A 15,603-nucleotide genomic window follows, 5' to 3' on the forward strand; every position below is an offset into this window, starting at 1 on the left:
GCTTTAAGAACATTTATTAACAAGCCAGTAAGGAAAAAAATAAATAGTCCTGGGTATAGAAATCATTTAATCATTTCCATGTGAGCGCTTCTCCATGAGGCCAGAGTCACCTACCTTCCCTTTTCACATACTCCCCTCCTGTCCACTGGCTTTGGGTTTGGGGGATGAGGGGGGGCTACATTGGCTTGGTGTTGCAGTAGACCGTTAAGCCTTCAAAAACAACTTGTAAAATAAGCACAGAACATAAAGTATGACCAGAGCAAACCACCTGCAGTGTTAACGTATCTTATGTGCAGTCTGTTTTGTCGGGCACTAGTGTTCATTTGTCTGGTGAGATGGCATCAGCTTTTTTCTTTGAGGGAATTTTTTTCCTAACTTTGCCCATTTGTGCAGCTTTGCTTTTACAAATACATCACTCATCGGAAGTTTCTAGGCAATATTTGTAAAAGGTCTTCAAATAATGATGAATGACTAAAATGAACATTAAAAAATAAATAAATTCAGTAACTATTCATCAAGATTACAAACTAGAAGTGTATTTCCTCCAGCTAATACGTGGAACACTTCACCCTGGCATAGATAATTCATGAATCATCCAAGGGGTTAGTTAGGGCTTCCAGCTTCTGTTAAGTCAGCTTACTAAAGGCTGGCTTTCTGAAGAAGTGAGGATACAGGGGTTATTTCTTTTTTTAAATGATGATAATTGACTCTGGGGATGAATATAGTAGCAGAAAAAGTATATTTTTCTTTGTATCCCAGTGAAACAGGATCTGAAACTGTTGTTACACGGTATTCTCTCTTGGTGAGAGAAAAAAGGAAGGAAGATTTCTCTCAAGTGCAGGGCTACGATCTGTAAGAGAAAACCCTTCCTGTGAGCAAGTGAAGGGGGTGGAGATTTACGTGAAAATAAACAACAAAGTAGGGTCTTGCATTGGACGTACTGACAAGGCTGCGGGCACTGGCTTTGAAATGTTTCATCCCGAGTATCCAGTGTCTCCCAGAAGGACGTGCAGTAGGAGGAAGTGTGAGGTTAAGAATTCAGTGAGATTGGACAGATAGTCGAAAGGCTTGAGTAGACGGTCTGAAATTCATTACGAGAGAGTATCCCGGGGGTCACCACAAACATCTTATAAACACCAGTGAACTTTTCTGCAGTCCAGAGCTGCAGGAGCGTGCATGGTGAGTCATGAGACGTCTCCTCCTCTGCGCACACGTACCAAGGGGGAGAAGGAGGGAGGTAATGATGGGTGCTCTCTGAAGTGGTTAGAAATGTAGGTTCCTAATCTATTTTTAAATGTCTCCAAACTGACTAGCAAATATGATCTATCTTTCCAAATGTTGTGAGCGTTCTTTAAATCGTGTCTCCTTTAAGTCAGGCTCACGAATGCTTTTCAAGTTGAATAATCAAAACTCCTCAAGTTTCTACCCATTTTTTAGTAATCTAGCAGAAATGCACATTTATGCACATGTACATGGATACCCTTTTAATATTTAGGAGTGAGGGAAAACACACGAATACAGTGAAATAGAAAACCTGGAATGAAAGAAAGGTCATAGGCTGATGATATAAAAATTGAAGTGAAATGATTTTACCTTTCAGTAAATGCTTTGATTACCATATCCGATCCTGTTCAGAAGGATTAGTAGAGTGACGCAGTGAAAAAGGAATTAAGTGCCTTAAGATCTTACAGTGAAGTTACCCAGTACTGTAAGCAGATATCATCTCGAGTAACAGAGTTTATGTGCAAATCCTGAGTCGAGCATACGTGATGTCTTTGATTCTGAACACCTGCCTCAGCTTTCTTTCAAAGAGTTTTGGGTGTTTCAACTTCCTCTTGCCATTGTTTGTAACACTTTTCATTTGCATAAGTGTGTTACAAGTTAAAAAAAGGAAATATCAATGGAAGGAATGTATAGTGAAAAATGAAATGGCTGTTCTGTAGTTCATATTGCATATAAACTTCAAATCACCTGAGCTTTAATCTTGAAGGTACTTTGCACAAGAGTAATTCTGCTGAATGCGATGGGACAGCTTTATCTCGGAATAGAGTGCAAAATGTTAAGCATGTGCATAAGTGTTTGTGGGACTTGGGTCTGATATCAGAGGGCTCTTTTGCAGCTACAAACCTGAAAAAGTGTAATGGAAAATAACTTCATATCACGTTTGTTCAGGTCTGAATTGCATGCCAGTTAGATTGTTCCTTGTGCAACAGTCTGCCAATTTGTTGTCATCTTGTACAGACTTTTCATCTGAAAGTTCGGTTTTGCAAGTACAAGATGTGGGAGCTAAGATGATATATTGAGGCATATAAGTAATCAGGAAAAAATGCAGTTCAGCCCATGTATTCTTTGGAAATATGTATAAATATTTACAAATTATAGAGTTAAATCCAACTCATTTTGTAAATGAAGGGATATTCTGCTTTTTTTATGGGAAACATCAAAATCCAGGAAGCATGGGAGAATAAGACATGAAATCTTTTCCAAGGAACATTCATAAACTCTCATAAAATCAAACATCATGCAGACTTCAACCTTTCTCCTATTTTCATTGTGTGCACGCCTACGCATCCCTGTGTTTGTGGAAGCAACTTTCATACAAGAACTTTTTTTTCCCTTTTTTTGCATTTACCAATTACTTTGTAAACAACTTAAAGAGACTGGTGAGGGACTGTTCTGTAGAAATGATAGCACATCTGCAGCACAGGCAGTTAAAGTCAACAATTAATTAATTGTTAAGGGCTCTGTTCATCCAAACGTTTGGCTCTGTATTTACTGCATGATTCATGGCTTGTGATCCCTGGTTTCCAGAGAGCTCAAAGTCTGGTCCTCCATTTCAACCCTTCCCCTGCTCCCCATTTTACCCTTCCCTGCCCACACACAACTGTAGAGAGGCAAAACCATGTTCCTTATCGGTGCTTTACGGCAAACATCCTACCCCTACATCATGCAGACCCACTGAGCATGTTCGGCAAATACCGGCAATACTCTGCTGCGGTCTGTGAGACAGAGAGCCCTCCGTGCCTGGTGTCAGTAATTCACGGGTAGACGAATATTTACAAAACAAACAAGACACACACAGAAGCACACGCAGTCATCTTTTGTGTAGCTGGATTTCGGTAGATTAGACTTTAAGCCCTCAGCGTAAGACAGTGGCTGTCGGTTGCGGAAAACAGATTTTATATCAACCTGTGTGAAGTTGCGCAGTGCTGTGGTCAGGGGAGGCTCTGGCCGTCTGGGAGGTACTTTGTGTCCCAGTTTGGTTCTGAACCTCCAGATAAGAAATGTCATAGTGATTTGCTCCAGTTGCCTTCTAGGGAAAAGTCTACTGTCTTCCAGTGTATATAGGATAAAGAGAGATCATTACATTTACAGTGAACCAAATGTATAATAGACACGGACCAAAATCTGTAGTTCTTAGGTAAATTCCTAAGCCGCTCCTTAAAGAAGGAGTGCAAAAAATTGCAGCAACAATCACTAGAATTAAAACATTGTTTATTCATTAATATTTTTATTATTACTAACTTGCAAAGCTCCCTTGGAGTATAACAGCAGAACATTAAAAGTGTCTAGCAAAAATAACAAGCGCCTGTCACTGAGTAATTAAAGTCATCACTGAAGAAACAAAATGTAAAACCATAAACAAGCCTTGAACAAACAAGAAATAATCAATGCATGATGATAAAGGGAATCAAAACATCTGGCATCTCTGCCAGAAAGGTTCTACAGATGTGTTCTGATGCATGATAAGAAGAAATAACATTTTGGAGTCGCAGGCCCTCAGTGAGGTTCCTGCCTTCCACTGTGGTTAAGTCACAGGGAGGCGCAGCCAGCTTTGCTCCCGCTGTTGAACTCAACAATTATTCAGATTTTTGAGGGCTATTTCTGGTGTATGGGGCAGAATCTGATTAAGCTTCACAAATGAAGTGACAGATGGAAAGCTGTGCTGTTTGATGCTTCCTTGAGTCACTGCCTTCGTTTCCAGGTCCAGTCTGTTTCTAAAAGCAGCCGTATAACAGAGCCCAAACTCTGCCTGAGAATGCCATTCAGACATTGCTGATGGGAAGAGACTCATTGTTTTGGTGTATCTTTTTCAACTTGAATTTCTGTGTCTGAAAGGGCCAAAGAGTCTAATGAAAAGACTGATTAATATCTTTTCACAGATAAAAAAGTTGTTCTCACCCTTTCTTCAGATATATTCTTTCAGGCTCAGCTTGCAATTTACAGATGACAAATTTCACTAACCTGCACATCCACAGGTAATGGCCAGCTGCCATTAATCCAGGCATTCTACTGGAGGTTTCTATGGCTTAGTAACAGCAACTTAGTAAGGCATTACGTAAATTCAGAATTTAATTTCTTCAGAATCAGATGGTAGATGAAGATTTACTGCAATGGTATTTAAAAAAAAAATCAGAAAAAAAAGAAAGACATCTTGTTTGATTCATAAGACATTAATAGAGTTGACTGTGGATGCTCTACCTTTTCTGCTGTATCTGTACAGTTTTGCTTATGGCAGGACACACAAGAAGTCACTTTAAAATAAAAAAATACCTGGCTGGCTGCTGCAAAGATCATTTGTCAAGAGAAGAATGCTGTGGAAGGAAACTCTGACCTCTAAACCTGCAACAACAACAAAAGCCAGAGTTTTAAAAAGTTATTTTGAAGCCTAAATAAACCTTGACAGATTCCCCTTAAACTTCTTTTACAGTGATTAATTTCCAACTAGGGAAATATTGACTCTGAGAGAAAATGAAAATATTTCCATCTTCTTTCTCTCTAACACTGCATTATAAGATCATTTGACCTACTAGATAGAGTGGAAAATCACTATCAGTCTTGATGTTATTAGATGGATCAGGTTTCACATCTCTCTCCCTCTGTTTTCCTTTGCTTCCCCTGCATCAGCATGTCGTCTTCCCAACTCCCTCCTCTTCAGTCAGGCCGGAGGAGGCAGAGTCCTTGGTGCTTGCATTGCCTGGCAGGGCAGGGTGGCTGCCCTTGTTGTGGGATGATTGTGAAGGTACAGGGGACATTCAGAGGCTCGTGGAAGACCATGAGGAAAATATCTGCCTTGCCCAAGATACTAAATAGACACGGTTATGATTACTTGCCTTTGCGCTTGTTATATTTCCCCTGTGTGGAGGAGTGGTTCATTTCAAGAATCACAGCCATTTGTCCCATCACCCACACCCCCTCCCTGTTTCCCCACAGATCTCCTCTTATGGGCTTGACTAGATGATACAAATGCCATAAGAATCTTCCTGAGGGTTTTTGATCACATAATACATTTGCACTTACGTATATTTCAGCCTCAGATTTAATAGGAGGGTAAATAAATTATAGTTACCAGCCCCAATATACTCCTTTTTACCTGCCACTGATACGTTTAGTGACAGGTACCCACTGAGCTACATGGCAAGACTGCCTCCATCCTGCTGAGCTGTGCTCTAAAGCGCGTTTACTATCCTCTAAAAAGTGAGGGAAGGAGGTGCAGGATGCACCAACTGGAGAGAGAGACAGGGACTCCGGCAGAGGAGCAAGCTTTAACAAAAAATCTCCGTTGTTTATTATATGTCCCACTGAACGTCTTCTTCATGAGGGAACCTACACTAAATTTCCTAGAGTAGCTACCGCTATTGCTCCAAAAACGTTCTCAGCCTGTGTCCGTATCCTATTACTTGTTTGCCTTCAGAGACAGCAGGAGGCAGTGCATCTTCTATAGCAAATATATGTTTGATCCTTGCAGTTTCCAACTGAATTAGCCAACTCAAATAAGATGGAGTGATAAAAAAAAAAATCTAGCTCAGATTTCTGGGTCAAAAATGACATAGAGAAAACATCACTCAACCCCATGGAATATCCTCCAAACTTTCCTTGGAAGGATATGAAATGGAAGTTGCCCATAGTTCATTTAGTAAAGGTGGTTGTAAACTACTGTGTGTCACTGCCCTGAGGATTTGCCTCACCATGCGCCCTTCCTGCAGCCAGCCTATGAAGGAAAGAATTATTTGGTTTTGTATGAATCAGAATGAAAATTGAAGTTGAGGGTTCTTGTCAAGGCAGAAGATACTAGTCATCAATAGATATTAACTGCATAATATATTCACCCCTCCACAGCACACACAATTAGCATCCAACTGAATTCATATGTAGGTAAGTATGGAGAAAAATAAATATTCTTCTGTTATAGAATCCTTCCACAGGGTGAGGTGCTGCATTCCTTTCACAGCGAGCAACTGAAGCAAGGCTTCCCGATGATCACTTCTTCCCAGATTCAGGTCATTAAGGCAGGGCACGATTTATGAAATCTTTCCTTTGGAGGATTTTTTGATTAGGCTCCAATGTAAGAGTCTGTTTCTAGACACTCTCATTCCATGTATAGGTTTTAAAATTGCATGTTTCTGGCTCTTTTAAAATATTTTCATGTGATTTTCTATAGATTACTTTATAATGGCACATTCACTGTATTTCTGTTCATCATGACTTATGATGCTTAGCTAAAGTAACAATCTTTGCAATTCGAGCAATAAAGGAAAGTTTGATGGGGTTTAGCATGCAGTTGCCACAGCAGGCATTGGGAGTTTAAAATGCTAACTACACACTGAAAGATGAACAGCCAAAGCCTGCGTTACTGGGAAGAACTTCTCGGCTTAGGTCCATTGATTGCTGTGCTGGTGTGCCAACTTACAGACCATAGTCCAAAGATGCCAAATCTGTTAAAGAAAAGCTGCATGAAATTAAAAGTTTACACTTCCCTGACATATATAAATATATGTTAAAAATGAGCTCTTTCTTTATTTTATCAGTCTTCAGCCAACAGCTTCTGATGATTTGACTGTAGACTGTGTAAGGATACATACATGAAGAGTTAATGAACTTGACAGGACTGAGTAAATATTTGTTTAGAATTGCAAATAGGCCCCAAGCCAAGTTTTTTTAGGCCTATTAACCAGACTAAATCCAGAGCAGAAATGTTGAATAGGACCATACTTCTTGTCTCTCATCCCTCCACTTCCAGTGTGCTCATTCCCCTCAGTTTGGGGTTCCTCAAAGGTTCCCCAAAGATTCTCTTCTCTTTTGACTTCTTATAGGTTGCAGGTGGCAACTTCTGTCATTTCCCTTTGAAGGCAGAAGTAGTCAACCCTCAAAGAAAGCACTGCCAGGGCTAGGATCTGGCCTGACCTCCATAAGCAGCAGTAGACACAATCCCTTCTGCTCCCAGCTGTCATTCCACCAGCTTTCAGTGTTTCATATCTTGAATAATTATGACCACCTAATACCTTTCATGAACGAGACACTGTGAGAGCCTTTCAGCTTTCATCTCGATTCACTTTAAAGCTTTCTCATCCACATTAACAAGAATAAATAGGGTTTTTTCCCAGTGAGTTTTCCCATTTTCTCTGGAAGGGACCAGAGCCTTCTACAGGAGAATGGGCTAGAGGCCACTGCTCTGCAGTGGACCCCCTCAGTGTATTTCAATTTGCTCTGACACAGATTAGCCAGGGGGATAAATGTTTTACCCAAAACCAATTACCACAGCGTCATGTGTTTTCTGGGATAAGGTTTTCCCATAACATATAAAACTGCCTGGCAATACTGTGCCTTAGTGGGGGTTTCGAGATGAGACAGAGATGAATGAGGGCAGGGTGGTCCTGACAGACTGTACAGAGAATCTGAAAGGAAAAGAAGGAGTTTCCTTTGAGATAAAGAAATCGGGGCATGCCTACTACAACTTATCACTCTGCCTAGTTAGAGGGGGGGGGTCAGCAAGGGCTGGTCAAACCAGAAGGAACAATGTGTATGAGGAAATACTCGGAGCCGGATGCTGAGCTGGCAGAAACCAGCATAGGTCCATTGGAGGAAACTAGTTGATTTATATCAGGCCTGGATGCAGAATTAGGATGGAGTATTCAGAGCTGAGATTTACTATTGAAAACTGAGAGTTTTGTGGGGGCAGGGGAAGAAGGCCTGCCAAATAATTCACAGAAGAAGATTGGGATAACTTGTGCTCTGAGCAGAGCCAAACTACACACGTGTTCTGCAGTTTCAGATGTGCCAAATTCTGGAGCTCTACATCTCCCATTTGCAAATGTCAAAATGCAGCAATGATGGCTTTTCTTAATTAGCTACTTACATGTTGAAAGCATTTGACAACTGATTTATCCTCACCATGGCTGATGGGTTCATTATCTTCCCACCTCAAAACCTGGCGTTTTGGTAAAAGAGTGAATTACCTGATAGGACCACAGAGCAAGACGGATATTCTTGTTTGGCAACAGGATGCTGCTTCTTCTGGGCTCAGTGTACCAGACCATTTCTTTAGTGAAGATGTCCCATTCATGCATAAACCCAGCTATGTTCATCAATTGTTAACACAGCCGTAGCAGCTGCAGTTAAGCATCTGATGTGGAAAAGTATGAGTTGCCATCTCTCATGCATGTGTATTACCATTGTTTGCTTATTGAAATAATCTCTGTTGTTCGTTTAAAAAATTAAACACCTTTTATTGGGAGAAGTAATAAGTATTTTTCATTAGATTGTTAGAAAACACAAAAGCTCTTGAACACAGAAGCTCTTCTTCAATGGTGCTTAAGATGTATTTCTGAGGCAGACACAGCAGCCTCCAAGCTACATACAGGCTGGGAGTTACTGCCCTATCTTCTGAAAGTTAAAACCTGCTGCCTGCTTTCCCTCTCCACTCCATATCTCCCTTCCAATCTGTTCTGCTCCTGTCTGTACTTCTTCTCCACTACCTATTCTTCACAGTCAGCTGGCTTTCCCTTGTCCACTTTTGTTTCATGTACGTAAAACAGTCACATTGAAAAAAGTGTGATTTCCATTAAGGTACCTAAAAGCCATACTCCAATGTTTGCAGTCTACAGAATATTTTCTACCCAGGAGTAGAACATAGTTTCTCTTCCTGCCTCTTTCATAGCCAGCTTGGCTTTCAGAGAGGGGCCTTGTTGTATCTTCAGATCTGCATATGTAGAAGCAGCTGAAACTCAGAAGGAGCCATTCCTTTTGCCATCCAGTTTGCCACAATTCCCTTGCAAGAACTTGTGCAGTCCGTGCACTGTGTTTTTTGGAAAACTGCTCTATGTTTTGTTGTATTATTACTGCTATTGGCACTATTACAGGTATTATACAGTGCATCCAAGGGCTCCAAAGAGAAATAAGGACTTTTTTTTTTTTTAGAATCATAGAATCATCAAATGTGTTGGGTTGGAAGGGACCTTTAAAGGTCATCTAGTCCAACCCCCCTGCAGCAAGCAGGGACTTCTTCAACTAGATCAGGTTGCTCAGAGCCTCATCAAGTCTGGCCTTGAATGTCTCCAGGGATGGGGCCTCCACCACCTCTCTGGGTAACCTGTTCCAGTGTCTCACCACCCTCATTGTAAAGAACTTCATCCTAATGTCTAATCTAAACCTACCCTGCTCTAGTTTAAAACCATTGCCCCTTGTCCTATCGCTACATACCCTTGCCCCTCCCCAGCTTTCTTTTCCCAGTAGACGTTGCATAGATAAAAATCAAAAAGGCTGTTGCAGATACAAAATACTGTAACTTCTGCATCTACTTAGTAACAAGAGGAATAGCATGAAGCAGTAACAAAGCAAATTACTTTTTCATAAATTATAATTGTCCTTCTTTTCTGATCATTCCTGTTGGGATATATAAGCATTCTGGCATGAATGAGAGTAAAGAAGGACTTAATGAAGAAATCCTCAAGCTGTTAAAAGAGATGCTGCGTATGCAGCAGGAAAGATGAGGAACAGTGCAGCCAGCTTCATGTGTCTATGTTGCTATTAAAGTTTCCTAAAGAGACTGTGTTGTCAAAATTTAAAAACAAAACAAAACAAAACAAAACAAACCACCAAAAAAAGCATAATTTTCTCCCATTTCCTCATAATTTAGAATTAAACCTAATAGTGATGGAAGGGTTGAGGTCCAACCAAACAGTAACAACACATCTTACGCTTTCAAGGGCACAGCTCCATTGTGGAGCTAGGGATGTTCATTGGCACAGCAAAAGCTCCTCCCAGGCAGGGCAATAAAAGGCCTGAATGACAAGACAAAATGAGAGGAGAAAGTGCAGTGCATCGTTGCAGTGTCTCTTGACCACCCCCTCTGCTTCGGAGAGGGCAGTGCCAAGGGGGAAGACAAGAGGAGGCTGAGTAGAGAACAGGAGGATGGGTTTCTCCTCCTCCCACTAGTAGGGGTAGTTCAGGAGAAAGCAGAAGCAGCATACATAGAAGAGGAAGAATAAAAAGTCAGGGGATGTCACACAGGAGGCATAAAGTTAAGAGTGGGACAGATTTTAAAAAAGGGAAACCACCACCCTTGAAGTCAACAGGGCTTAAGAAGACAACCATTACCTTGACTGTGCTGTCCTGCCCATGGGGGTCATCAGCGTGTTCTTCTCCCCCGAAGCAGCTCCTCTGGCAAGGCCTTTATTTACCACTCTCTAAAACCATAAGGAACCTGAACTATGTCATTTCTGCTTGCTAATTTAACCACACTAAGTTCACAGAAAGCATTTTGTACGAGGGACATGACCTGGCTTGTTAGCACCACATGTTGTAAGATATAGAAAAGGATCTTTCATACTTCAGAAGTCCTGTTTCTCAATTGCCGGTCTCTTACTTTTTAACTTCTTTGCCGTTTTGAATGGATTTCAAAACAAATCAACAGACACATAGAGTCTTTGGTTATTTTTGGCCAGAGTTGGATAAATGAATAGTCCAGAAAGTTTCTGACATTGTGCCAAATGTCTATGTGCCTAAAGTTTAAGAGTCATGTTTTCCAGGAAACCTTGAAGTTTGCCGAGATTTATGCTTTTGATATTGTCATCCATTACTGTATTCAAAGGAGTTGTCTGCGTAAAGGTTGATAGAGGGCAGTCAAACCTTTTGCACTGAACAAATTATATCATTAGGTGTCTGCCTGTGGGTCAACTTGTTCTCAAGCCCCAAAAACTAAACACAGCTGAGATCTAAATCCCCTGACAAATGAAGGCTGTGAGCAAGGATCATGAATAACATATGGCAAATGGAATTTCCAAACACGGCGCTGCCATACAATATACACCTGATAAATGGTTGTCTACAGTGATGCTGTTGAAAAAGGCACTTGATGCAAGCCTCATGCATGGCAGAGAAACATTAACAGAATTTTACAAGACGTTTCAAAGCTGGCAATGTATTTATCCAAATGTGTTGTCTGGTGCTTCCTTCCCCAAGTAAGGACAGCATCCTTGTTTTCTTGTACATGGGACCAAAGAGAGGTAATAATTTGACTTGTCATGCCAGTAGCCTGTGGAGCAAGAAGTGTTCAAATAAGAACAAAAGACAGAATTACGGTAGGAACAAGAAAGAAAAGGAGAAGATGAAGAAAAGGATAGTAAAATATTACTCGAGTAAATTTTAGGTGCATTTGTAGCCACAAAAATTTGATTATATATCATTGTCCTAGAGAAACAGCAAACAATTTTGCCCAGTTAAATAAAAATGTGAACACAAGAACAACTTTTCCTGGTCATCTAAAATGCAGACAACTCTAGGACAAACCTGAAGATGGACAGCACACAAAACAACTGGTTTTGGCAAAAAAATGTGCAAAAAACCCCCCTAGCCCCATCCAGGCAGCATCACATCCCCAAAATCAAAATGTGCCACAAGGAATTTGGCCAGAACCCTAGAGCAACGCTTGGGAAGTGACAAGGGAGTCTTTTGACCAGTTAAAATGGATAGTATGTTATTTTTTGTTGTTGGGGTTTTTTTATTGTTTTTGTTTTGTTTTGTTTTGGTAATGATTCCTGGAGTTGTTAGTAACCTTGGTGTCATTCACAAATTTATCTGTCTGACCAGCAAGTGAGAGATCCTCCTCAGAGTAACCTGTTAAGCCATCTCCAGCCTAACTATATATATGCACGTGCAGTTTGTTACTGCTGGCTAACCTCTTGAGATACTACTTACCTTTAATGAGGTCTAGGCAAATGAAAGGAATAATAATAATCATATAAATTATGCAAATGGGCTATTTTCAGAAAAGGTGTCAAAAATAATTTTTAATTGAATTAAAGTAATTTTTTTAGCTAAGAAAAGAAATTGCGGGATAATTGGGATGTTCCATTTTCAAAATCCTGTGTTCTCAGTGCACTCCTTGGAAACAGTTTCATTTTAAACATGAACTAAATATAATAATTAGAGAACAATTAAATAGTGACAGGGAGTGAAAGTAGCCTCTACACCTATTGAAATTATTTTTTTTCAGATGCAAACCGTTTTCAATTTTGCATCACAGTGATAAAAGCAGAAAATAGGAATTCCTTTTGTATTGACTCCAAATTATCATTCTTTTTCTGAATGTATCAATGCCCCATAAAGAAAGTGTCTCCCTTTTTTAACAGAACAGGAAAATCGATGGATTTACTTCTAAGCTTCATCCAGTTTATTTAATATCCCTGTAAACAGTTGCATAAGCACAAATGAGAAAGTGGCACGACGCAGAAGTGGTGGGGAAGGGGAAAAGAATAGCTTTTCCTTAAGCCCAAATTGCCACCAAGAATGCAGGAAAAGGAACTGTGTACCCACAGGTCACCTACGCAAACAAGAACTGGCCACTTAAGTGAGGTTAATGGGTTAAAACAGCGGTCGTATAGCAAGAGTCACCATCGCTGTGAGAGCAAAGTTACAAGCAAGTCTGGCTGTTAGGTGTCAAGTTCAGCTCTCACAGATTGCCCAGTGTGGTCTGAGAGCCAAATTTTCAGATGTTCGTCCACACACAGAATAATGCACATGTCACTCAGGGTCTGTGCTTGCTCAGACAACACCTCCATTAAGGCTTCAGAAGAGAGATTTTCCTGCCTAGAGGTCATGTGGAGTCTGTAGTCAGACTGGTGTGCCGTTCGGGCATGGCTAAGCACAGCACCATTCATAAAAGGCAATGTGTGAAGAAGGTAACAGTTTAAGAATCACTAATTGCATGAACCTAAGTCTGATAATTATTCTTATTACTGCTACTAACTTTTACAGTTTGCATTACAATGCATGGACGTGCAAGTCAAAATTGCTTGGGGAAATCCTACAGTCTGCATTGTGTAGGAAGTCAGATTAGATGATTGTAACACTTCCTTCATGACAGAAAAATTCATGACACTATTAGATGTTTTGTTAAATTGGGGTCTAAGTGATAAGCAAAATTAATAGATTTCTGTATTTCTCTGGGTGGTCCATCTGTAACATGGGAATATTTGTATTTCTGTGCTCTGATCTCCTTGTACATGCAATATATATGTGTGTGCATGGAACCTAATGCTGATAAATAAATAACCTTATTCTCAGGCTGATTGCTTAAAAGCTCCACAGAAGATTGAAGGGATATGCTTTACATACTCATTTTGTTCATAAAAGTAATTCTTAACCAAATTAGCCATTCTAGAGAAAAAAACAGCCCTTTGCCTTTCAACGGGGCTGTTCACGTGAGTAAACCTTTGCAAAACTGGTCTCTAAATGTTGCTTAGAGTTGCAAAGAAGCTTAAGTGCTGAACATGTCTTCTGTGCATGTTTCTTTTTTAGCCTGTTCCTGGCTCTATACCATCACGTTTTCTCCGCAGGAAACATCTATGCTAAACATCACTGTCAATTCCAAGACAAGAGACACATTCAAAAGCACATGGAAGCTTTTTTTGTTACCATAAGTTGCCCGCAGAGGGTCCATTCATTCTGTTTGCTTGTTCCACTGTGTAATAGCTCAACTCAAGTATCAACAAGATAAGCTTTTAAAAGCAGAATATTCCCAGCTGTTGCGGTCAGGCAGCAGCAGCAGGTTCCTATCTGAGGACAGCAGAACAATCCAATGCACTCGCGGCGATGGCAGTGTCGAGGGGAAGCATGTGTTCTCTGTACACAGTAGCGAAGGGTCCAATAGACAGCAATTAGCACCAGCAGAATGAAGATGAACGGTCATATACATAACCTTAATAAAAATGTCACAGAAGAGAAATCTCACACCATATGGATCCATGCTGAACTACTTTTTTTTCCTTTTTTTTTTTTTTAAGGAGCAAGACAGCTCCATTTCTTTATAGTCTTTTGCATTAATTTCTCTCTCTAGTTTTTTGCAGCTTTCTTCTTCCATTAGCAATGTGGGGCTGCTGTTTGATGTGATAAAAAATGAAAATTACATTTTCAATTCTGTGTTTTTATGTACCCGCTCAGTCTCAGATTTCCATCAACAGTGTCTTCCACTCAGCCTCAGCAACCTGAGTGCAGTACTTGAATGTCATTAGATCCCATTTCCATTCACTTTTGAAAAGAGGTCCACTACAATTTGCAAGATTTTATTCCTGACAAATTGGTGTAGCGTGAAAGTGGGTATTGCTTGTTCTCAGTTCTGCTACTTGTGTTTTCGACATGGCAAAGAATATAGATGTCATCATTATAAACATCATTGTTACAAATAATTGTTTTTAAATTACTTTGGCAGAACAGGTTTGAAGTAAGAGGCTGCTTTAATGTCATCTTGGTGATGTCATTTCCATTTTTGCATCTTGAGATAAAATCCAAAGATCAGGAGGAAAAATGCTAAAGGTTTGCTGGAGCAATAAGAAAATCTTTCCATAAATGGAAAGATTTTCCATATTTCCCCTTTCCAAAAAGGGCCATATTACAGTTTTGTGATTATTCTTTTCAAGTTGTTTCTTCATCTTTCAGTAATAGAAAGTAAAGAGAATATTATTGGTGCTTTACAAGCTCCTTTTGACGTCTGAAAACTATGTTTTGGTCCTTTGTGCCTTTTTTCTACGCCCAGTAATAAGACTGCTGCCCTTAGCCCTGCAGCTGTGAATTTTGTTGATTACATTAACAGAAGATAGGGCTGGAGAGGACCTCATGCGGTTTTCTAACCATTCGTTTGCCAGTACACAGGTTCACCTATTCATAGCTGGACATGTTTGTCTGAAGGCCTTCAGTGAAGAAGATTCCACCATCTCCATCCTCCTTCTCCAGGCAAAAAAAGCTATCGGTTGTCCTATTTCTAAAACTAAAAAGTTATTAAAACACTAAGAGATATCAGTCTTCCATTTTGCAAGTGATGCTCATCTCCATGAGGCACATGGAGAACAGATTAAGCCTTTCCTCTTTGTGATAGCTACTTGCATACTTGCAGACTGTTGTCATGTCTCCCTCTGCCTTTTCTAGATTAAACAAAACCCTTTTATGCCATATCCACATCCTCTGCATCCATAGTGATGTCTTCTAGACTTCTGATTATTCTACTTGCTCACCTCTGGACTCTATTTACTTGATTTGTAGCCTTCTTGAACGGGATGCAGTAGTCCAGCTGAGACTGTATCAGTGCTGAGGTAAAATAGGAGGATTATTTTACATGTCTTGGAGACTGCACTTCTGCAGATACGTCACATCTTTTTGCAACAACAGACAACAACCAACTTGCTGTCTCCCAGCTCTATTGGTTCTCCAACGAAAAGCTTGACATGCCAATAAAATGACAGGCCATGACTTGAAAACACCCAGGGGACAGAGAAGTTGTGGAAAATGCAACCGTTTTGCACTGGATCAGACCTTCCAACACTATTTTAC

The 15,603-nt window shown here is 40.3% G+C and overlaps 1 long non-coding RNA gene across 2 annotated transcripts in view; it reads left to right on the forward strand.

Annotated features, from left to right (window-relative positions):
* Positions 1-965: 965 nt before the first annotated feature.
* The window catches only part of LOC128907096 (uncharacterized), a 40,523-nt gene continuing 25,885 nt past the window's right edge, over positions 966-15,603 (forward strand). For both annotated transcript variants that reach the window (XR_008465462.1, XR_008465463.1), the window contains exon 1: positions 966-1,179. This is a non-coding gene — a long non-coding RNA (uncharacterized LOC128907096). The remainder of the gene's footprint in view (positions 1,180-15,603) is intronic.

Source organism: Rissa tridactyla, chromosome 3 (genome assembly GCF_028500815.1).
Source record: "Rissa tridactyla isolate bRisTri1 chromosome 3, bRisTri1.patW.cur.20221130, whole genome shotgun sequence".
Taxonomy (NCBI): domain Eukaryota; kingdom Metazoa; phylum Chordata; class Aves; order Charadriiformes; family Laridae; genus Rissa; species Rissa tridactyla.